Genomic DNA, 24,133 nt, shown 5'->3' with positions numbered 1-24,133 from the left:
CTGCGTATTCCTCCAGGGCTTAGCTGTCCTGGATCTGCACAGCTCTGCGAGGGCCTGGGATCGGGAGAGACACTTAAGTGTTTTAGTACTATATCTCTTGACACAATGATGAAAATAATCATGGCCTCTAAACCTTCAAGCTGCATACTGGATCCTATTCCTACTAAACTGCTGAAGGAGCTGCTTCCTGTGCTTGGCCCTCCTATGTTGAACATAATAAACAGCTCTCTATCCACCGGATGTGTACCAAACTCACTAAAAGTGGCAGTGATAAAGCCTCTCTTGAAAAAGCCAAACCTTGACCCGGAAAATATAAAAAACTATCGGCCTATATCGAATCTTCCATTCCTCTCAAAAATTTTAGAAAAAGCTGTTGCGCAGCAACTCACTGCCTTTCTGAAGACAAACAATGTATACGAAATGCTTCAGTCTGGTTTTAGACCACATCATAGCACTGAGACTGCACTTGTGAAGGTGGTAAATGACCTTTTAATGGCGTCAGACCGAGGCTCTGCATCTGTCCTCGTGCTACTAGACCTTAGTGCTGCCTTTGACACCATCGATCACCACATTCTTTTGGAGAGACTGGAAACCCAAATTGGTCTACACGGACAAGTTCTGGCCTGGTTTAGATCTTACCTGTCGGAAAGATATCAGTTTGTCTCTGTGAATGGTCTGTCCTCCGACAAATCAACTGTACATTTCGGTGTTCCTCAAGGTTCCGTTTTAGGACCACTATTGTTTTCACTATATATTTTACCTCTTGGGGATGTTATTCGAAAACATAATGTTAACTTTCACTGCTATGCGGATGACACACAGCTGTACATTTCAATGAAACATGGTGAAGCCCCAAAATTGCCCTCGCTAGAAGCCTGTGTTTCAGACATAAGGAAGTGGATGGCTGAAAACTTTCTACTTTTAAACTCGGACAAAACAGAGATGCTTGTTCTAGGTCCCAAGAAACAAAGAGATCTTCTGTTAAATCTGACAATTCATCTTGATGGTTGTAAAGTCGTCTCAAATAAAACTGTGAAGGACCTCGGCGTTACTCTTGACCCTGATCTCTCTTTTGACGAACATATCAAGACTGTTTCAAGGACAGCTTTTTTCCATCTACGTAACATTGCAAAAATCAGAAATTTTCTGTCCAAAAATGATGCAGAAAAATTAATCCATGCATTTGTTACTTCTAGATTAGACTACTGCAATGCTCTACTTTCCGGCTACCCGGATAAAGCACTAAATAAACTTCAGTTAGTGCTAAATACGGCTGCTAGAATCCTGACTAGAACCAAGAAATTTGATCATATTACTCCAGTGCTAGCTTCCCTACACTGGCTTCCTGTTAAGGCAAGGGCTGATTTCAAGGTTTTACTGTTAACCTATAAAGCGTTACATGGGCTTGCTCCTACCTATCTTTCCGAGTTGGTCCTGCCGTACATACCAATACGTACGCTACGGTCACAAGACGCAGGCCTCCTAATTGTCCCTAGAATTTCTAAGCAAACAGCGGGAGGCAGGGCTTTCTCCTATAGATCTCCATTTTTATGGAACAGTCTGCCTACCCATGTGAGAGACGCAGACTCGGTCTCAACCTTTAAGTCTTTACTGAAGACTTATCTCTTCAGTAGGTCATATGATTGAGTGTAGTCTGGCCCAGGAGTGTGAAGGTGAACGGAAAGGCTCTGGAGCAACGAACAGCCCTTGCTGTCTCTGCCAGGCCGGTTCCCCTCTCTCCACTGGGGTTCTCTGCCACTAACCCTGTTACAGGGGCTGAGTCACTGGCTTGCTGGTGCTCTTTCATGCCGTCCCTAGGAGGGGTGCGTCACTTGAGTGGGTTGAGTTACTGACGTGATCTTCCTGTCTGGGTTGGCGCCCCCCCTTGGTTTGTGCTGTGGTGGAGACCTCTGTGGGCTATACTCGGCCTTGTCTCAGGATTGTAAGTTGGTGGTTGAGGATATCCCTCTAGTGGTGCGGGGGCTGTGCTTTGGCAGAGTGGGTGGGGTTATATCCTTCCTGTTTGGCCCTGTCCGGGGGTTTCTTCGGATGGGGCCACAGTGTCTCCGGACCGCTCCTGTCTCAGCCTCCAGTATTTATGCTGCAGTAGTTTATGTGTCGGGGGGCTGGGGTTAGTTGGTTATACCTGGAGTACTTCTCCTGTCTTATCCAGTGTCCTGTGTGAATTTAAGTATGCTCTCTCTAATTCTCTCGTTCTCTCTTTCTCTCTGAGAACCTGAGCCCTAGGACCATACGTCAGGACTACCGGGCATGCTGACACCTTGCTGTCCCCAGTCCGCCTGGCCTTGCTGCTATTCCAGTTTCAACTGTTCTGCCTGCGGTTACGAAACCCCTACCTGTCCCAGACCTGCTGTTTTCAACTCTTAATGATCGGCTATGAAAAGCCAACTGAGAGACCTGAGCCCTAGGACCATACGTCGGGACTACCGGCCGTGGTGACTCCTTGCTGTCCCCAGTCCGCCTGGCCTTGCTGCTATTCCAGTTTCAACTGTTCTGCCTGCGGTTATGGAACCCCTACCTGTCCCAGACCTGCTGTTTTCAACTCTTAATGATCGGCTATGAAAAGCCAACTGAGATTTATTCCTGATTATTATTTGACCATGCTTGTCACTTATGAACATTTTTGAACATCTTGGCATGGTTCTGTTATAACCTTCACCCGGCACAGCCAGAAGAGGACTGGCCACCCCTCATAGCCTGGTTCCTCTCTAGGTTTCTTCCTAGGTTTTGGCCTTTCTAGGGAGTTTTTCCTAGCCACCGTGCTTCTACACCTGCATTACTAGCTGTTTGGGGTTTTAGGCTGGGTTTCTGTACAGCACTTCGAGATATTAGCTGATGTACGAAGGGCTATATAAAATAAAATTGATTGATTGATTGATACTGTAAAACGCACTGTCCAAATAAGTACCTTCAAATAAGTTCCTTCAATAAACACTGACAGTGTGTTTATTGACATGGAAACCAGGACATTTGAAAAAATTCAAACAGAATAAAAGAACAGGACATTATTACACAGTGTATATTGATCATCAAGTTGATTTATGAGAAATTGTTTATGTAGAATTCCCTTTTTCCCAAAAGTGGGATCCATATCAGTGGTGTACTGTACCTATACTTTACATTAAGTTCACAGGTAACACTTTACATTAAGGTACCCTGTCGCCCTTTCCTGCAGTCAATGACCAAAAGCGCCCTCTTTGGCCTCATGGGTGGAATTGTATTAATATTTTTCATAATTAATATAGATTTTATTTATTTTTAACTTGAAAATCCGATGTTTCTACGTCAAACAGTTTTGTTATATTTCAGTCTTCTGCGATGTATATAAAGTGTAATAATGGGATGCAAATTCAAAATGTAATACATTTCAACTCTATATCTGACAAGGTGCAGGAGGTGTCTTCTTTTTTAAGCCCATAACCATGTGTGTGAGGTGTATACTTTTTTTTCATAGTAGATTTGTTAAGAATCACTATGTGTGACCCTGATTTAGCCTACTGCAGTAATTAAGGGGGTTGTAAAGGGTTTATAAGTCATTTATACACATGCCCCCATACACCCTGCATATAAAAAACCACTAGCTGTCATGTTCTGTGTTAGCAAAACACATGATACACTGGCAATATGAGTAAATTAGAGTGACAACAAGCAAATCCAATCTTATGTTCATAGCTGTCACTTTTCAATCACTTGTCAATTATCCTTTTTTTAAGCACATGCAAAAGATATGTAAAGTCATATTGGGTGAGCCTCCTCAAATCACATTTGACAAGACCCCCTGGTATAGATCTGCCAGACTAAAGCAGCATCTGGTTGGAAGAGTGCGTGTTAAGAGTTTAGAGTTCCCTCAGATGGGACTACGACGTGGCCCCAGGGCCTGAAACATGTCAGTTTGAAGCAGCAGCACACCACTAGACTCCATCCAGAGATCCAACCACCAAGGTAGTAGAGGAATGTACCATAGTATATAGCCCTTCCTGAAACAGTCTAGTCTACCATCCTGAAATATATTGCTTAATAGTGTCTCTTTTTCCTAGAGCACGCAATACATCAGGTGAGAGGGAGGAGCCAGAGGAGCCACCGACCAATCAGCCTGGGAGTTGCCAAACCATGAGCGTACTTTCATCTGGCTCCCTATTGGCTGCTGTAGTCCCCTCCCCAAGCCTACGGAACCCCCAAAAGACTGCAGCCAAGGTCACCTTGCCTTTCCCGTGCCCCTCACTGGCTGGGGACTGCCCCCGCATCCACATGTCAGGGTCCTCGCTCAGCTCGTAGATGGAGCCGTCCTCTGGGCTGTGATCCGGGGTTTCTGGTGGGGCGTCACAGGGGCTCTGACCAGGTTCGGCCGTCAGCTGCTTGCCGAACAGCTGGAGGCGATACTGGAGCAGCACTCCTTTGGCCTTGGTGGGCTCTCACTGGGGGGAGGAGCAGTCCGGTTGCGAGAGTGACTCCTGGGACGATTCAATCCTCAGCTCCCCACCCTCTCCTTCTCCTCCTCCCGCTCCCCCATTGGCCTGGTCGGCAGTGTCGAAGAGCATGTCTGGGGACAGGGTGCTGGAGGTGGCCACGAGGAAATCCACAAGGCCACAGTGAGTGTTTACAGACGTCATCCCTTTACCTGTGGGACAAACAGCACACAAGGCCTCAGTTAGAAAACACAGCCTGATTGGTTGATTGGTGGGTTGGTTGGTTGATTGGTTTTATTTGAAAATTATAATTCAAAATACAGCCAGTCACACCAACGCAACGGGAGTAACTTGATGCCACCAGATGCCAGGTTTAATGTGCAAACGTTGGTTGTGTCTTTGCCAAGCCTGACCTGTTATTTTGGGGATGCCCTCCTGTTTGGGCATGGGCAGGGTGATGATGATACCCTGGGTGGTGCCCACCCACAGCAGCCCCTGACTGATGAGTAGACTGGTGACCCAGACGCTGCCCTGCTGACCTGGAAGAGAGACACAAGCACCTCTCTGTCACTTCCTTCTGTTCATGTCAACGTTGCAGCTTCCCACGTCCACATCCAACCTTAGCCTCGATGAATACACATGATCAATAGGGGTAAAAATCCACTTAGCCTTACATAGGGCAATGTGGACCTATTACCAGATTGCTCATACCTGTATCCAATTATTTTAGACCTACACAAGTGTCTAGGGGGTGGACTTGAAAAATGTAAGTGAAAAAAGTAGTCGGTGACCTGTGACCTTCTACACTGTACTTGCCTGGGCTGAGGAAGGTGGAGCGTGTTGAGATGTTGATCTCGTGCAGGTGCTTCAGTATCTCCGTGTGGAACAGATGGATGTATGAGCCCTCGGATAAGGCCATCCAAACCCCTCCCCCCGCCAGCACCATGTGACTCACACTGACCCCGGGCTCCAGGTCTCTCTTCTTTTCCTCTCTCCCTCTTTCATTCAGCCCTGTGTAAATGAGGGTGTATAGAAGGATGTGTTTTGCCCACCTGGGTGTGGAGGCTGGAGCCCTGGATGACGGTGACGAAGTTGGCACAGCTGGCTCACACAGTGTTCTCCAGGATTAGGAGGGTGCGGATGGGGCCACTGCCCACAGTCACATCCGCTTTAGGGATCGTTAAATCGGTGGCCAATGATGGTTGCAATTGAGATCACCTGTGCAGGTGAGTTTAGCGCGTATTTATGGTTTAACGAGAGATTACCTTGTGTTAGTATGCTGGCCAATGCTCATTGCAATAGGCCCATCATGTTCATTTTAATTATTGTAATTGATTACCTTGATTATACGAGAAAATTGCAGGATATGACTGTATGATTATACAGTTGGTTCGCAGTTTCACATCCACTCTTCCGAGCGTAAACGGCAACTTTTCTGTTCCTCAGCCCAGTGAACAGGAAAGTTTGTTTCAGGCACAGAACTGGACAACTGTCTGGGTGGGAGAAGGTCAGAAGGCACTGGGTGGCAGTTTCCACGCTACTGTACACACGGATGCTGGGAAATGGAGTTAATGAGAAATGTTAGGTATATGACAATGACAATAACATGAGACAACCTGAATTCAACCTGAATTGTGTGTGGGGCTGCTACGTTCCGGTTTCTACTATCATTGCTATGGACAATACATGTCACAATGAACTGAATACTTAATGTTAAGTCTGGCACTTTTTTTCTGATTTGTTGGTTCCTTGATGGAGAATAGGGGATAAACAAATCCATACGTTGCAGGATAAAAAATTCAGCAATGTTTGTTTGTACTACAGTGTACATGATGACTCACTTGCCATCCTGCAGGCCTACACAGATGGTGTTGCCAGTGCTGGCTGTGTTCTTTGCAGCAGCGTCCCCATCCTCTTCCTCTTCGGTGGGACAGGGCTCCATCATGTGGTCCAGAAACAGGACTGGCGCCCCCAGCTGGATGGGCTTGACCATGTGCTGCGTGGAGCGGTTCAGAGAGAAGATTTCCACTGGACCATGGTTGCGGTCACCTCCACTGGCCACCTGGTCATTACAGAGAGAGGATGTTAATGGGGCCGACCAGCTATTGATCACAGGTCTTCTGTGTGACACTAGACCGCATCAGCCCTCTGAGCTACAGAGCTAAAGCCAAGACCTAGGTTACTCATCACATGAACCAACATAGTTCATTGGACCACCTTCATTACACTTCCTACCCCTTCCCTAACCTAACCTCCTCCTCTCCGCAGCTCAGTTCAGGCCTGGAATCTATTTAGAGTTTGCGGTGCTTACCCAGAGATAGCCCTTCGGTAGAGATGTACTGGCTGCAGAGAAGCTCAGCGGGGCACAACGGACCGGGTTGTAAAGTGCCGTGTCCAGCTGCAGACAACACAACAAATGCTCAGTTAAACCCACAGACCTACTGTAATCACTACAGTTATAGCAAAGAGGATTGGAAACGCGTAGTAAGTGTCTTTGGTTATATGGATATAGGCGGTATTCTGCATTATAGGCAATATATTGCATATTACAGCTACATTTTCCATTTTTATTTTGTTGGTTACCAGAATGTTCCTTTGCCTCAATACGGATGTTGAATAATGACCTGAGGAAATGGATTTCCTTTGACATTATTAGAACGTCTCTGCAACATCCCGCTTTACTTAATGTTCAGAGTCAGAGGACACAGAGTATGTGAGAGTGTTTTGAGTATGCATCTAATGCTCTACTCAATCCAAAATGGTTACCAATTCCAAATTCCAGGACAAGTAAAAAAAGAATACTCATCTCACACAGGAATGGTGCTTTCAAGACAACTGGGAACTATATAAAAAAACGAGGTAATATAATGACGTCAGTGATCTTCAGGTCGGAAAGTCAGAACTCTAGAAAGAGCTCTAGAAAGAATCCAGAGTTTCTGACATGGAATTCTGAGTTGGAGGTACGTTCAAAAAAACAAATCCCAGTCAGAGCTGTTTTTTTGTGAGTTCCCAGTTGTCCTGAACGCACTGAAGTTGAAAGTCGATTTCAGAGTTCCCAGTACCGAGTTCCAAGTTGTTTTGAACATGGCAGAATAAAGCTTGTTTGACTCAATACGCAGCGAAATGTCTTGTCACAGTGTGTAGTTTCCAGTGATTTTCCTGTGTTTTATATAAATCAAATCACATTTTATTTGTCACATACACGTGTTTAGCAGATGTTATTGCGGGTGTAGCGAAATGCTTCTGCTTCTAGTTCCGACAGTGCAGTAATATCTAACAAGTAATATCTAACAATTTCACAACATATACCCAATACACACAAATCTAGTAAGGAATGGAATTTAAGAATATATACATATATGGACAAGCAATGACAGAGCGGCATGGACTAAGATACAGTAGAATATTATAGAATAGAATACAGTATATACATATGAGATGTGTAGTGCAAGATATGTAAACATTATTAAAGTGACTAGTGTTCCCTTTCTTAAAGTGGCCAGTGATTTCAATAGGCAGCAGCAGCCTCTAATGTGCTAGTGATGGCTATTTAACAGTCTGATGGCCTTGAGATAGAAGCTGTTTTTAATTTTCTTGGTCCCAGCTTTGATGCACCTGTACTGACCTCGCCTTTTGGATGATAGCGGGGTGAATAGGCAGTGGCTCGGGTGGTTGATGTCCTTGATGATCTACACTACCGTTCAAAAGTTTGGGGTCACTTAGAAATGTCCTTGTTTTCGAAAGAAAAGCAATTTTTTTGTCCATTAAAATAACATCAAATTGATCAGAAATACAGTGTAGACATTGTTAATGTTGTAAATGGCTATTGTAGCTGGAAACGGCAGATTTTTATTGGAATATCTACATAGGCGTACAGAGGCCCATTATCAGCAACCATCAGTCCTGTGTTCCTATGGCACGTTGTGTTTGCTAATCCAAGTTTATCATTTTAAAAGGCTAATTGATCATTAGAAAACCCTTTTGCAATTATGTTAGCACAGCTAAAAACTGTTGTGCTGTTTAAAGAAACAATAAAAGGAGGCGGATCCGGCTCCGGGCGTGACCACCACCCTCTAATAACCCCCCCGTAGTGTCCCTGGTCTGGTCTGGCCCCGCTGGCTGGAGCTGGACTGGACATCGGTGGAGCGGATTGCTTAGGCTCCGGTGTGGAGCAGCTGACCGGTACCTGACCAGGCACCGGTGAAACGGGCACGGGCTGTGCCGGACTGACGACGCGCACCACAGGCTTGGTGCGGGGAGCAGGAATGGGCCGGACCGGGCTGACGACGCGCACCCCTGGCTTGGTGCGGGGAGCAGGAATGGGCCGGACCGGGCTGGCGATGCGCACCACAGGCTTGGTGCGGGGAGCAGGAATGGGTCGGACCGGGCTGACGACGCGCACCCCTGGCTTGGTGCGGGGAGCAGGAATGGGCCGGACCGGGCTGACGATGCGCACCACAGGCTTGGTGCGGGGAGCAGGAACGGGCCGGGCCGGGCTGACGACGCGCACCACTGACTTGGTGCGGGGAGCAGGAACGGGCCGGGCTGGCGACGCGCACCATAGGCTTGGTGCGGGGAGCAGGAACAGGCCGGACCGGGCTGGCGACGCGCACCATAGGCTTGGTGCGAGGGGCAGGAACAGGCTGGGCCGGGCAGGCAACGCGCACCATTGGCTTGGTGCGGGGAGCAGGAACAGGCCGGGCCGGGCTGGCGACGCGCACCATTGGCTTGGTGCGAGGGGCAGGAACAGGCCGGACCGGGCTGGCGACGCACACCATTGGCTTGGTGCGAGGGGCAGGAACAGGCCGGACCGGGCTGTGGAGACGGACTGGAGGTCTGGAGCGAAGAGCTGACACAACCCGTCCTGGCTGAATGCCTATCTTAACACACTGTGTGAGGCATCAGCACAGGACGTACAGGGCTGTGTACACGTACTGGCACAACAGCACGTGACACTGGCGCAGGATATCCGGGACCGAGGAGGGGCACTGGAGGCCACGAGCGTTGAGCCGGCACACTCCGTCCTGGCTGCATGCCCACCTTAGCACGACACGTGCGTAGTGCTCGCACAGGACGTACCAGACTGTGCCCGACCACTCGCGGCACAGTACGCAGCTCCGCATATCTCGGAACCTGCCCACTCTCACGCTGCCTAGCCTGAGTACGGGGAGTTGGCTCTGCTCTACCTCTAGGCTCCGCCAACCTCCCTTCCGGCCCCCCAAACCCGGTGGCCTCCTCTCCTAATCCCCAAACTCGCCCTGTAGCTGCCTCCAGCAGCCCCGTCGTCCATGCCGTGTGCCCCCCCCTAAACATTTCTTGGGGTTGCCTCTTGCGTGTCCGACGTCGGCCCGGTTGGCGCCGCTGCTCCTCTCTACGGCGCGCCTCCACCGTCTCCTCCCACGGACGGCGATCCATACCGGCCTGGATCTCCTCCCAAGTCCAGGACCCTTTCCCGTACAATATCTCCTCCCAAGTCCAGGCTGTCTGCTCCTGGACACGCTGCTTGGTCCTGTTATGGTGGGATCTTCTGTCACGATCGTCAAAAGGAGCGGACCAAGGCGCAGCGTGGAATGCGAACATACTTTATTTATATTCACCACACGAACAAAAACAACAAAACGATACGTGAAGTCCACGGTCAAATACACAAACCAACACGGAACAAGATCCCACAAACACAACTGCCCAAACGGCTGCCTAAGTATGGTTCCCAATCAGAGACAACAAGCAACAGCTGATTCACGTTGCCTCTGATTGAGAACCACCCCGGCCAACATAGAAACACATTAACTAGAAACTGAAACATATAACACAAAACATAGACTCTACACACACTGGCTCAACATAAAAGAGTCCCTAGAGCCAGGGCGTGACAACTAGTTGAGTATCTGTAGCATCAGCAATTGTGTGTTCAATTACAGGCTCAAAATGGCAGGAAACAAAGAACTTTCTTCTGAAACTCGTCAGTCTATTCTTGTTCTGAGAAATGAAGGCTATTCCATGCGAGAAATTGCCAAGAAACTGAAGATCTCGTACAACGCTGTGTACTACTCCCTTCACAGAACAGCGCAAACTGGCTCTAACCAGAATAGAAAGAGGAGTGGGAGGTCCCGGTGCACAACTGAGCAAGAGGACAAATACATTAGAGTGTCTAGTTTGAGAAACTGACGCCTCACAGGTCCTCAACTGGCAGCTTCATTAAATAGTACCCGCAAAACACCAGTCTCAACGTCAACAGTGAAGAGGCGACTCCGGGATGCTGACCTTCTAGGCAGAGTTACAAAGAAAAAGCCATATCTCATACTGGCCAATAAAAAGAAAAGATTAAGATGTGCAGTCTGAGATATTACTTTTTCTTTGCAACTCTGCCTAGAAGGTCAGCATCCCGGAGTCGCCTCTTCACTGTTGACGTTGGGCCATCAGTCTTTCAATCTCAAAATAATGGTGAAAACTTGATGTTGAGGTTAACCTTCTACTGCAGTGGGCTAAATCAGGGTCACACAGAGTGTTTCTTGGTAGTCTTGAACAAATCTACTTTGAAACAAAACTATACACCTCACACACATGGTTATGGGCTTTAAAAAAATAAGACACCTTTACCATGTCAGATATAGAGTTGAAATGAATTAAATGTTGAGTTTGCATCCCAATATTACACTTTATATTCATCACAGAAGACTGAAATATAACAGAACTGTTTGACATAGAAACACCCGATTTTCGGAGTAAAAAATTAATAAATGTTAATCATGAAAAATATTAATAACATTCCACCCATGAGGCCAGTAGGTCATTTGACTGCAGGAAAGGACTACGTAGGTTAAAGTCTTCCGAGAAGTCACAGAGATTGCACAAAGGGACATGTCAAAATGTAGAATTTTGGCAGATTTATTTAATTTTCCATTTGGCCTATATTAAAGGGCACTTCATTTAATATAACAGGCTTTTAAAAAATCCTATATTGCTGCACAATTTCTATCAAAGGGTTGCAAAAGGGACTCATTTCGTGGGACAACCCTACACTCTGTGTAGTAGATTGTTTTGTTGAATACTTGAATCGAAACATGCATTTATATTTGCAGATAAAGACTAATGAGGAACAGGGATAACAAAACAGACATAGTGAGGTTGAGCTGCAGTATGATTACACACACTCACACACTCTCTGGATATCAGTCAGAATGAAGCCATACAACACATTTTGTCACACTACTAAGCTACATATGGATGCAAATTGGAACATTGTGTAGGTCTAGATCAAACACAGGGCCCAGTCCATCATCTCCTGCAGTGGTGCACAGTCTCAAGGTAACTGGCCTCTGCCACTGCTGCTGCATTTCCATACAAATGGTGTAAATGTATATTTTCCTTTGAGTTTTAAAATGCCATCCATCACACACAATCTCTCCTTTCAGAGATGGAGGCATCTGAATTTCAAATAGTTTAGATGAAGGGAATAGTGGTGCACAGTATGTAAGAGGTCGGAGGAGAGGAGGGAGAGGAGGGAGTAGGGATCGCCTTCCAGAAAAGAACACTGAGTTGCGTCCAAAATGGCATCTTATTCCCAATATAGTGCATTTCATTTGACCAGAGCCCGCTTAGGGCTCGGATCAAAAGTAGTACACTATAAGGGAATATGGTGACATTTTGGATGCAAGCTGGTATGTGATTTACTGTTTACTTGTAATGTATGCAGGAATATTTGTGGGACATGGGCCATGAGTCTTTCAATCTCAATTTGGAAAGATTACTTTGAATACCATCCAGCATTTGCCTCGCTTTATGGATTATCTTCAGGACTCAATGGCCTCAGCCGAGTCAACAGAAATAAGGTGCTTACCCTTTGATCTCTCCTCTATCCCAAGACACAGAGACTGTGAAAGAGGGCAAGCTGAAAGAGAGTGTGTTGAAACGGTATCGGAAGTGTGTATGTTGAAAGGGGGGGAACACAGATTATCACTAGATCTGACAGATGACATGACTCCAGATTGAAACAAGCCATGTCATTCATTTTGTGGGTCTTCCGGTGATTTCACTTTGCTCAAAGAATGAGAGAGAATAACGTTAGTATCCCATCTCCTCTACAGGACGCATGGACGCATGAGGGCAGACACACACACAAACACACAGGCTTACTTTCGCTTTACAGAAGGTTTCCTTTCATCTTAACTGCATTATTCTATTATAATGAGTTTGTTTTTGCACATTCACGGAGCAGTGCATATTTGATATCCTCTTCAACATCCTTTGTTTCTTTAGCCCTGCAAGGCAAACTAAGGTTGTGTGTTAACATGGCATAATAACAGTGTAGTACAGGAAGAGCACATTATACCTTTCATCTCAACATACCTGCCTTTTACTCAGTAATGCTGAGGTTATAGTGCTGTTTTTTTTGCGCCGGGGAATATGAGTAGGTAAGACCAAGGTTGCATATCATCATACCAATGATAATATAGATTAACTCAACTCAACAGTGTTGAATTACAATCAACCCACTGGGCAAAAACAGGTTGAAACATTGTTGTTTCCAACATGGAAAACTGATTGGATTTTTTAAAAGTCCTCAATGTAAGGGAATTTCGTATTTTTTTTTCACCCAACTTTGAACCTAAATCCAAAATTCATGTTAGTTGACAACTCAACCAAATGTAAACCAAAATAGATGTTGAAATGGAGTCTGTGTGTAAAAAAAAAATCCACAATTTGTTACGTTAGAGACTTATTCTAAAATTGATTAGATTAATAAAAATCCTCATCAGGAAGTAATGATGGACTCATTTCTCTTTGCTTATTTGAGCATGTTCTTGTCATAATATGGACTTGGTCTTTTACCAAATAGGGCTATCTTCTGTATACCACCCCTACCTTGTTACAACACAACTGATTGGCTCAAACACATTAAGAAGGAAAGAAATTCCACAAATGCATTCCAGGTGACTACCTCATGATGCTGGTTGAGAGAATGCCAAGAGTGTGGAAAGCTGTCATCAAGGCAAAGGGTGGCTACTTTGAAGGATCTAAAATATTAAATATATTTTGATTTGTTTAACACTTTTTTTGTTACTACATGATTCCATATGTGTTATTTCATAGTTTTGATGTTTTCACTATTATTCTACAATGTAGAAAATAGTAAAAAAAATTAAGAAACACCCTTGAATGAGTAGATATGTCCAAACTTTTGACTGGTACTGCATATTTTCAGACCCCTTGACTTTTCCACATTTTGTTACATTACAGCCTTATTCTAATACATATTGTAATTACAGTCCTTCTGATCAGTTGAATTTCTCTCCAAACAGCGGACCCCCTACTGATTTTTGGGGCACATTACTATTCATATATTCCCCCATAATCCTGCATGGGAAGCATTGTGAAGCATTGCGAACCCTTTCACACGTTAAGGGCAAAGTTGGCATGAGGCATGAGCTGAATCAAGTAGGGTGCAATGAATAATTTGTGAGGTTCACTGATCAAAGTTTTTAAGATGTGAAGTTAGGTCAAACTTGGGGAAACTTTACCTTTCTTCTTTAATGACATTATCAATGCTGTTACTCTCAAATCTTTAGTAGTCGTGTTGGAGAGGATGGAGAAAAAGAGCGTTGGTCCACATTAATATACAGTGTGGCTGACATTCATTCAACATGACATTTGACAGTATGCCTCATCCATAGAGAATCTATTTCTATGGTCGCATCCTGGTAGTGCTGACTCACTTGACACTGATGTTTGCACAGATGAGGGTGTCATTACGGAGGAAGACTTTGCGCTCCTTGGACTTGAGGACCTGTCCTTTCTCCCCGTACACCATCTCAATCAACACCTCGCACAGTATCAGCTGCCTCTAGTCTGAGTTCAAGAGCTGAAGAGGGGACACAAATATCACACAACATCACACACTATCTACACACACTACACACAACTCAACAAAACACAAAACACTCACTCACTTTTACACAAAGTAGAATTAACAAAAAAATGAACTTTTCTTATTGACCTTAAAATATATTGTCATTTCGAGAAAGCCCTTGCTCAGTTGGCGGTCACCAACGCTGCGTGCCAACTGCTGGATTTCAGCGACCTGGTCTGCGACTCGTTTCTGCTCTCTCGGCTAAAGTCTCCAGCTCGGTGAAGGTCAACTGCAGGGGAAGACGGTCAGGGTGGGCCCGGGGAGTGTTCTTCTTCAGCATGTCCTGGATGTCCTGGGGGGGTAGGGGGAGAGGAGGAGAGAGAGACAGGAATAAAAGAGTAAGTGTGAGAGAGAGAGTAAGTGTGTGAGAGAGAGAGAGAGAGAGTAAGTGTGTGTGTGAGAGAGAGAGAAAGTGTGTGTGTGAGAGAGAGAGAGAGTGTGAGAGAGAGAGAGAGAGAGAGAGAGAGAGAGAGAGAGAGAGAGAGAGAGAGAGAGAGAGAGAGAGAGAGAGAGAGAGAGAGAGAGAGAGAGAGAGAGAGAGAGAGAGAGAGAGAGAGAGAGAGAGGGGGGAACATTAAACCTGTTATTAACACAAAGGATTCCCCCAGACATGCTTAACAGAGCAAGCTACTGTATACTATGGCCCTTAAATGTTTACAAATACATGTTTTGAGAAGCTCTTAAATAGCTTTTTTATTTATTTGTTCCTCTTCTCTCATATGGTTTGTTTACTGGAGTTTATTACTGAATACTCTGTAAAACATAAGTAACCATTTATATGTTAGTGTAGCATGTAAAAACCATGTAGATGTATACTGTATATAAATCATGAACAGCAGGTATTATACATGTATTATCTTTCAATTGTTAACCCTTTATTTAAAGCCTGCAGGCACTATGCATTATGATGCTGTTACAATGCATTGTAAGACTTGTCATGAGCATCTTGCTACTAACCTGTAGCAGCAGGATAAACTGAGGGAAGCGCTGGATTGGTTTAACCATAAGACCATAAAGCGTGATTCTGTCGGGACTGGACGCTTGCTTCTTATGTGGGGTAACAAGCACAGGGCCCGGGTCAACATGGAGTCCATTACATGAGATCACAGTCAACAGAGTATGCTATATATGGCCTTCTGGCGTTGTCGAACACACATTAAAATTCAGGATGAACCTTGAACGGCTGGAGGCAATCTGACTGACTTTTTCAGCAAATGCTACTAGAAAACAAGGAATGCAAATATATAATGAGCTATGAACTTATTGTATGTGAATAGATATACTGTATCAGCAAACAATTCTACAGCCTTGGGAGAGGAAAGAAGTCTAAATCATTGTAAACAGACTGATCAAATAGGAAAGCGGAGTCCACCTAGAGAAACTCCAGGAAAGCTGTCTTGGAAATGCTGGCTTTCTTCATGAGAGCGTTAGTGAAGTTGTTGACATAATCACTGTACACGTCTAGTACTATTGACTTGGAAAACTGTGAAGAGAAAAATTGATGCAAAATCCAGTCATGTGCTATAAGATCAGTGGAAGGATACATGGAAGGAAGGGGGGATGCATTTTCAAAGTATTCCAAAATGAGTGCCTTTGGCGTCCCTTTGATATTTTAAGTAGAAATTGTGCACCAATATTGAAAGTTAAATGAATAGTCCTTTAATATAGACCACATGGAGAATTCAATTAATCAGATTTTTTCTAAAGTGCCAAAATTCTCTGTCAACCCTGTGCCACTTCTAGGAAGATTTTAACCCACTTAATCCCAACATTTCTCCAAGTTTCACAATCATTGTAAAGCCTAGTTATTTTGTTGCTTTGACAAAGTCATTTCTGAAGATTATTCATTACGTCTATCCCTAATTTTAAGGTCAATCCTGTTATGTGAACTGAACTCTCGTTTTAATATGGTGAAACTATTCCTTAAAAAAAAAAATTTCCTAAAAGAAACATTGTACATCTAATAGTCAAATCATAGAGTAAAAGCAGATGAGCTGGTTCTACTCTTTTTGGCCATTTTCTGGTGTTTTTTGGTGGAAAACTGAGCGGGTCAAGCATAGCACGTCAACCCTGTTACCCATAGATACTACAGGCTAGAAATGTATTTTTTATTTATTTTTTATTGTGAAGCTGGCACTCAAGCTTGCACACAACAAGTTTTCATTCCCTCTGTCACAAGGGGATTTATGGCTGATTTAAGAAGAAATCATCAACCCTGTTACGGTCAACCCTGTTACCTTATTTGGCACTTAATAGGCATTTACTATAGTCATTGTTTTATTGAACCTCTTGAGATGGGAAAACGTGTTTTTTATTAAGTTGAACATGTGCTCTTTATGACAGAAAGTTACACTTCTCAAGGCACCGGATTGGTGGAACGACCCAGGTACCAAACGAAACGAAACAGACTGAAACAGTGAGGCAACCCCTCATTTTCATTGGACGTTGCAAAACGTTTTTTTAAACGTTTTTTTCATTGCTTGACCTAATGAACACGAACCTGGTCCCTTAATTTGGATAGAGCCATCCTCCATGCTGACCGAGGCCACAAAGAGGTCTCTGATGTTCTCACTGAGGTACCACTCGGCCACGCGAGATGCCAGGGGAATCTGGAACATGGAGTGGCACTGCAGGATCTCCCGCAGCTGGTAAAATATGGGCCGGGCCTTCTTATCACTCAGGATACGGGCTTCCGGCTCTAGCAAGGGCTTCTGGTACTCCTGGGAGCAGTGAGAAGGATAACCAATCAGAGTGATGCTCACTGGACTCATCATCACAGTGTTTACACCTACCCAGTGTGCTCAGATCTACACAAGTGCTAATTGGGGGGCTTGGGGTTGCAACCAGCCACCCAAACAAAGACCACTAAAGTTAATGTAAGTGCATTAAAATTACTTCAGACTTTCTGGGCATTAAGTGTTGAAAAAATAAAATGGTGAGGTCACTCACCTCCAAGATTCTCTTGAGAGAGTCCACATAATCCCTCTCACTTTGTACAATGGAATCAAGGATGTGGCGTCTAATAATCTGTTGGGTGGTAAGCTCCTCTGGCATAGGGCTCAGCTGGGGTGGCGGGTGCTTCACTTCAGACACCGTCACGTCAAGATAACTAGTGCCATCCCCACTTTCCTCTGTAGGGGGACATTGACACACATATACACTACCGTTCAAAAGTTTGGGGTCACTTAGAAATGTCCTTGTTTTCCATGAAAATATACATGAAATTAGTTAGAATAGGAAATATAGCAAAATGCATAGGAAATGTAGTCATTAACAAGATTAGAAATAATGATTTTTAATATAAATAATAATTGTGTCCTTCAAACTTTGCGTCGTCAAAGAATCCTCAATTTGCAGCAAATACAGATTTGCAAACCTTTGGCATTCTAGTTGGCAATTTGTTGAGGTAATCTGAAGAGATTTCACCCCATGCTTCCCGAAGAACCTCCCACAAGTTGGATTGGCTTGATGGGCACTTCTTACGTACCATACGGTCAAGCTGCTCCCACAACAGATCAATAGGGTTGAGATCCGGTGACTGTGCTGGCCACACCATTATAGACAGAATACCAGCTGACTGCTTCTTCCCTAAATAGTTATTGCATAGTTTGGAGCTGTGCTTTGGGTCATTGTCCTGTTGTAGGAGGAAATTGGCTCCAATCAAGCGCCGTCCACAGTGTATGGCATGGCGTTCCAAAATGGAGTGATAGCCTTCCTTCTTCAAGATCCCTTTTACCCTGTACAAATCTCCCACTTTATCACCACCAAAGCACCCCCAGACCATCACATTGCCTCCACCATGCTTGAGAGATGGCATCAAGCACTCCTCCAGCATCTTTTCATTTGGTCTGCATCTCACAAATGTTATTCTTTGTGATCCGAACACCTCAACCTTTGATTCGTCTGTTCATAACACTTTTTTCCAATCTTCCTCTGTCTAGTGTCTGTGTTCTTTTGCCCATCTTAATCTTTTCATTTTATTGGCCAGTGAGATGTGGCTTTTTCTTTGCAACTCTGCCTAGAAGGTCAGCATCCCAGAATCGCCTCTTCACTGTTGACGTTGAGACTGGTGTTTTGTGGGTACTATTTAATGAAGCTGCCAGTTGAGGACCTGTGAGGCATCTGTTTCTCAAACTAGACCCTCTAATGTATTTGTCCACTTGCTCAGTTGTGCACCGGGGCCTCCCACTCCTCTTTCTATTCTGGTTAGAGCCAGTTTGCGCTGTTCTGTGAAGGGAGTAGTACACAGCGTTGTACGAGATCTTCAGTTTCTTGGCAATTTCTCGCATGGAATAGCCTTCATTTCTCAGAACAAGAATAGACTGACGAGTTTCAGAAGAAAGTTCTTTGTTTCTGGCCATTTTGAGCCTGTAATCGAACCCACAATTGCTGATGCTCCAGATACTCAACTAGTCTCAAGAAGGCCAGTTTTAATGCTTCTTTAATCAGCACAACATTTTTCAGCTGTGCTAACATAATTGCAAAAGGGTTTTCTAATGATCAATTAGCCTTTTAAAATGATAAACTTGGATTAGCAAACACAACGTGTCATTGGAACACAGGACTGATTGTTGCTGATAATGGGCCTCTGTTCGCCTATGTAGCTATTCCATAAAATATCAGCCGTTTCCAGCTACAATAGCCATTTACAACATTAACAATGTCTACACTGTATTACAGATCAATTTGATGTTATTTTAATGGACAACAAAATTGCTTTTCTTTCGAAAACAAGGACATTTCTAAGTGACCCCAAACTTTTGAACAGTAGTTAAATGTTTAAATCAGTCAGTCAGTTTGTTTGTCATTCAGTCAGTCAGCCAGTCAGTCAGAAGCCCTAATAATAATGCTTACCTGTGGGTGGGGGGGGGGGGGGGGGGGGGGGTTGGGGGTTCTGCAGGAAAGAGACTGTAGTATCTGAACAGTTTATAATTTTGGCTGACGTTTGCAAATGGTGTGTTAGATGAATTTTACTCTGCTTTGCTGAAACATCTGGAAAGCATCACCATAGGGGCCCCCTGAAACAGAGGAGACTTGGATATGTGGAAGCCAGGGATTGGTCTATCAAAATCCACCCATCTTATGTTACATAGGATATATATCAGGTTTTCAACAAAGGACGGGGGGAATAATCATTTTTAGATTGGGTTAGTTGTTCTCCGGATTTCTGCAGAAATCTGTAAATTGACGCTGGAACCTTTGATATAATAAACCTTTATAATCAAGTACAGTGTCCGCAGATTTCTTGTCTACACAGCATATCAGCATCGTTGTCTCGACACCACAAGACTTTACGCATCATAGCTAACTTTGTCTTTTCCATCAGCAGCTTTATCTCAAAGAGAAGTGAAGGGGAAAGTAGAGAGCAAGAGAGGGAGAGAGAGAAATGCTCTGTAAATATATGAGTAAGGAGAGGAGAAACCTCACAGCTATGCTTCTCTTCAAAGGGTCCACATCAACCTGCCTTTGGCCAGAACTAGGCTACTCTGAGGCTGACCTAAATGTATTGTGTTGTCTCCTTTCCCTTCTGACTACTTAATACACAAATGATATACTGTAGATTATAATTACAGACTAGTATATACAGCATACTAGTGCTTTCATTTATCAGCGGTCAAGGCAGGTAAGATACGGTAACGGAACCATTTAGGAAAATCATGACACAGCTGCTGTCTTTCTGTACTCTATAATGATGCGGTACCTGCACAAGGACAGATCCTGCTTGGTCTTGGCACAACGCTCCTTCAGTCACCGCATGTCCTGAGAAAGCTAAAGTCATAGCCATGACAATGACCCCGATCCCACAAGCAAGTTGGAAAAACATCTGAGCGGGCGGAAGAGCTTGAAGGAAAGAGAGAGGAAAGAGTGGGATAGAGTCAGGGCAGAAGCAAGAGAAACAGCCAGTGAAATTACAAGATGTGAACACTGTTGAAGAAATTATGTCAATTGGAGGTAGAAGAATGATTTGTTTAAGAAAGTGCTGAGAAGCTCAAATGTACACCTTCTTATAATTATCCTTAGATAGTCATTATAAAAAGACATTGGTCCTACTTTGGTTCCATGGTATTCAGGAAAAATTGTCTTTCAAACTGTCTTTCATTCAGCAAGCAAAGACAAGTCAATTGTGTTGCCCTCCTTTACAAAAGAGACAATTTCCCCTTGGTCCTAAGCCTACCCCACAAATATATATACACTGCTCAAAAAAATAAAGGGAACACTTAAACAACACATCCTAGATCTGAATGAATGAAATAATCTTATTAAATACTTAGTTGAATGTGCTGACAACAAAATCACACAAAAATTGGAAATCAAATTTATCAACCCATGGAGGTCTGGATTTGGAGTCACCCTCAAAATTAAAGTGGAAAACCACACTACAGGCTGATCCAACTTTGATGTAATGTCCTTAAAACAAGTCAAAATGAGGCTCAGTAGTGTGTGTGGCCTCCACGTGCCTGTATGACCTCCCTACAACGCCTGGGCATGCTCCTGATGAGGTGGCGGATGGTCTCCTGAGGGATCTCCTCCCAGACCTGGACTAAAGCATCCGGCAACTCCTGGACAGTCTGTGGTGCAACGTGGCGTTGGTGGATGGAGCGAGACATAATGTCCCAGATGTGCTCAATTGGATTCAGGTCTGGGGATCGGGCGGGCCAGTCCATAGCATCAATGCCTTCCTCTTGCAGGAACTGCTGACACACTCCAGCCACATGAGGTCTAGCATTGTCTTGCATTAGGAGGAACCCAGGGCCAACCGCACCAGCATATGGTCTCACAAGGGGTCTGAGGATCTCATCTCGGTACCTAATGGCAGTCAGGCTACCTCTGGCGAGCACATGGAGGGCTGTGCGGCCCCCCAAAGAAATGCCACCCCACACCATGACTGACCCACCGCCAAACCGGTCATGCTGGAGGATGTTGCAGGCAGCAGAACGTACTCCACCACGTCTCCAGACTCTGTCACGTCTGTCACATGTGCTCAGTGTGAACCTGCTTTAATCTGTGAAGAGCACAGGGCGCCAGTGGCGAATTTGCCAATCTTGGTGTTCTCTGGCAAATGCCAAACGTCCTGCACGGTGTTGGGCTGTAAGCACAACCCCCACCTGTGGACGTCGGGCCCTCATACCACCCTCATGGAGTCTGTTTCTGACCGTTTGAGCAGACACATGCACATTTGTCGCCTGCTGGAGGTCATTTTGCAGGGCTCTGGCAGTGCTCCTCCTGCTCCTCCTTGCACAAAGGCGGAGGTAGCGGTCCTGCTGCTGGGTTGTTGCCCTCCTACGGCCTCCTCCACGTCTCCTGATAGCGCCTCCATGCTCTGGACACTACGCTGACAGAAACAGCAAACCTTCTTGCCACAGCTCGCATTGATGTGCCATCCTGGATGAGCTGCACTACCTGAGCCACTTGTGTGGGTTGTAGACTCCGTCTCATGCTACCACTAGAGTGAAAGCACCGCCAGCATTCAGAAGTGACCAAAACATCAGCCAGGAAGCATAGGAACTGAGAAGTGGTCTGTGGTCACCACCTGCAGAACCACTTCTTTATTGGGGGTGTCTTGCTAATTGCCTATAATTTCCACCTGTTGTCTATTCCATTTGCACAAAAGCATGTGAAATGTATTGTCAATCAGTGTTGCTTCCTAAGTGGACAGTTTGATTTCACAGAAGTGTGATTGACTTGGAGTTACATTGTGTTGTTTAAGTGTTCCCTTTATTTTTTTGAGCAGTGTATATATATATATAGTTTCAAAACTCCAATTAAACGTTTTTGTTAAAACATATTAATTTTTTTAAAAACAAGCATATCAACAATACCTCATATTATAGAAACTATAGTCCTGCTTGATCATAACCAACACAGACTCAGAGGAGAAATACACTTTAGCAGCAGCAGTAGGAGCAGCAATGTGTGGATAAGGTCCCAGAGAAGAAGAAGAGAAACCAAGAGACACTGCTAAAAGGTCCCAGAGAAGAAGAAGAGGAACCAAGAGAGACTGCTAAAAGGTCCCAGAGAAGAAGAAGAGGAACCAAGAGAGACTGCTGACAAAGCCACTAACTACTAAACACACAGCAAGGCAGTGCTTTTAAACTAGCTGTGTTCAGGTGCTCCTCAGTATAGGATGAGTGTGTGTTTATTAACCCAACTGTAGTTGATTTAAACACTCATACCTTTTCAGTGGAGGCTGCTGGAATGAGCAAATGGAATGGCATCAAACACATGGAAACCATGTGTTTGATGTTGTTGATACCTTTCCACATATTCCGCTACAGCCATTACCACATGCCTGTCCTCCCCAATTAAGGTGCCACCAACCTCCTGTGCTTTGTATAGTCAAGTGTTAGCATACTACACCATAGGGCTACTAGTAAAGTCGGGCATGCACGCTCAAATGCTACTACAACCAAAGCCTTTATTGGTTTTGGGATTGAAAAGTGATGTGCATTGGACTTCATAATATGCTATTAATATAATATTTGAGCCAACACAGTACTGCCATCTTGTGGAAAAGACATAGCAACAGACCATAGAGACCAGTGGAGGCTGCTGAGGGGAGGACGACTCATAATAATGTCTGGAATGGAGTGAATGGAATGGTATCAAACACTCCATTCCAGCCATTACACTCCATTCCAGCCATTATTATGAGCCGTTCTCCCCTCAGCAGACTCCACTGATAGAGATGTATAGAGATTGCAATGTTGTATCTGTCCCATTATGTTGTGTGTGAGCGCACGGGCAGCGCCATTTTGAAGTAGTGAAGTCGTGCATTCTGCCACCTGGAGTATGTTGTTTGAGCAGGTATAAAGCCAATGTTGGCGATTTACTGCCACCTGCAGTTATGGAATGTTTGCTCACGAGTATAATTCATTGGCTGATCCATCCTGATGACCTGGATGGAATTATGTAATCCTCCCTTAACCCATAGGAAGTCTCACCCAGTTGACTACTTCAAAACGGTGAAAGCACTCAATGGCGCTGCCTATGCTAAAACAGGCTTTTGTGCACTAGAGTCCACTATACATCTCCATTCAACAAACACAGACACAATGCTTACATTAATGCAACAGACATCCTTGGGTGTCATTAAATAATTGTAGCACCAAGTATTGTATAGTATCAAGGTCTGAATAACAAATACAAAAATATATAGATTGCAAAAGGAGCAGAATATACAAAATAAGAGCCCTCCCTACCTTACTACTGCTGTGGGCCACAGTGGGGACTTTGGTCTCGAAGTCTGACTGTTCATCATAGCTCTCAAACTCAATGTCGCTCCAGCCGTTGTTGGTGCCATGATGGTTCTCTGGCCTCGTTCTCATAGATGCAATCTGACACACAACCGGGAGACGTTAATCACACACATTATTCTCTCGCACACATGCATGTGCAGACGCACACACACATGCACATACACACATCCACGCGCACATGTGTGCACTTACACACACGCACACGCACACGCACACACCACTGTATGAGTCCCCACCTTCCACAGGAGAGAGGAGGCTCTCACAGGGCACGTCATCATAGTTGACCTCTGGACGACTGGTCCTAAAGATGACGTCTGGACTGGTCATGTAGATGTCATCAGGGCTGGTCGGGCTATTCAGGATGTCATAGCGGCTGGTCGGATTGGTTGTGATGACGTTATCGGGACTGGTGAGGTGGGCTGTCTGTGCAGGCCATCCCATCTGGCCCTCCGGACTAGACACGTTGTGATGGGTGATTTGAAGGAGTCAGGAGCAGGAGGGTAAATCAAAGAATACAGAGTTTATTTCCGGAATACAGT

At 44.8% G+C, this 24,133-nt stretch overlaps 1 pseudogene across 1 annotated transcript; it reads right to left on the bottom strand.

Moving 5' to 3' along the window:
* Window positions 1-4,109: 4,109 nt before the first annotated feature.
* Window positions 4,110-24,035, bottom strand: LOC311147618 (rho guanine nucleotide exchange factor 10-like protein; annotated as a pseudogene). The gene is made up of 15 exons: window positions 23,787-24,035; window positions 23,543-23,672; window positions 17,287-17,468; window positions 16,878-17,057; window positions 15,710-15,820; window positions 15,295-15,389; window positions 14,425-14,620; window positions 14,149-14,289; window positions 6,739-6,825; window positions 6,269-6,489; window positions 5,831-5,982; window positions 5,480-5,616; window positions 5,239-5,415; window positions 4,841-4,961; window positions 4,110-4,639 (listed from the first exon to the last, which is right to left on the bottom strand). The product of its transcript is annotated as a rho guanine nucleotide exchange factor 10-like protein (transcript).
* Between the last annotated feature and the right edge of the window lie 98 nt (window positions 24,036-24,133).

The sequence above is a fragment of the Coregonus lavaretus genome (genome assembly GCF_964263955.1).
Source record: "Coregonus lavaretus genome assembly, chromosome: 20".
NCBI classification, from domain to species: Eukaryota; Metazoa; Chordata; class Actinopteri; order Salmoniformes; family Salmonidae; genus Coregonus; species Coregonus lavaretus.
Note: the sequence above shows the minus strand (reverse complement) of the source record. Positions and strands in the feature narration are given on the sequence as shown.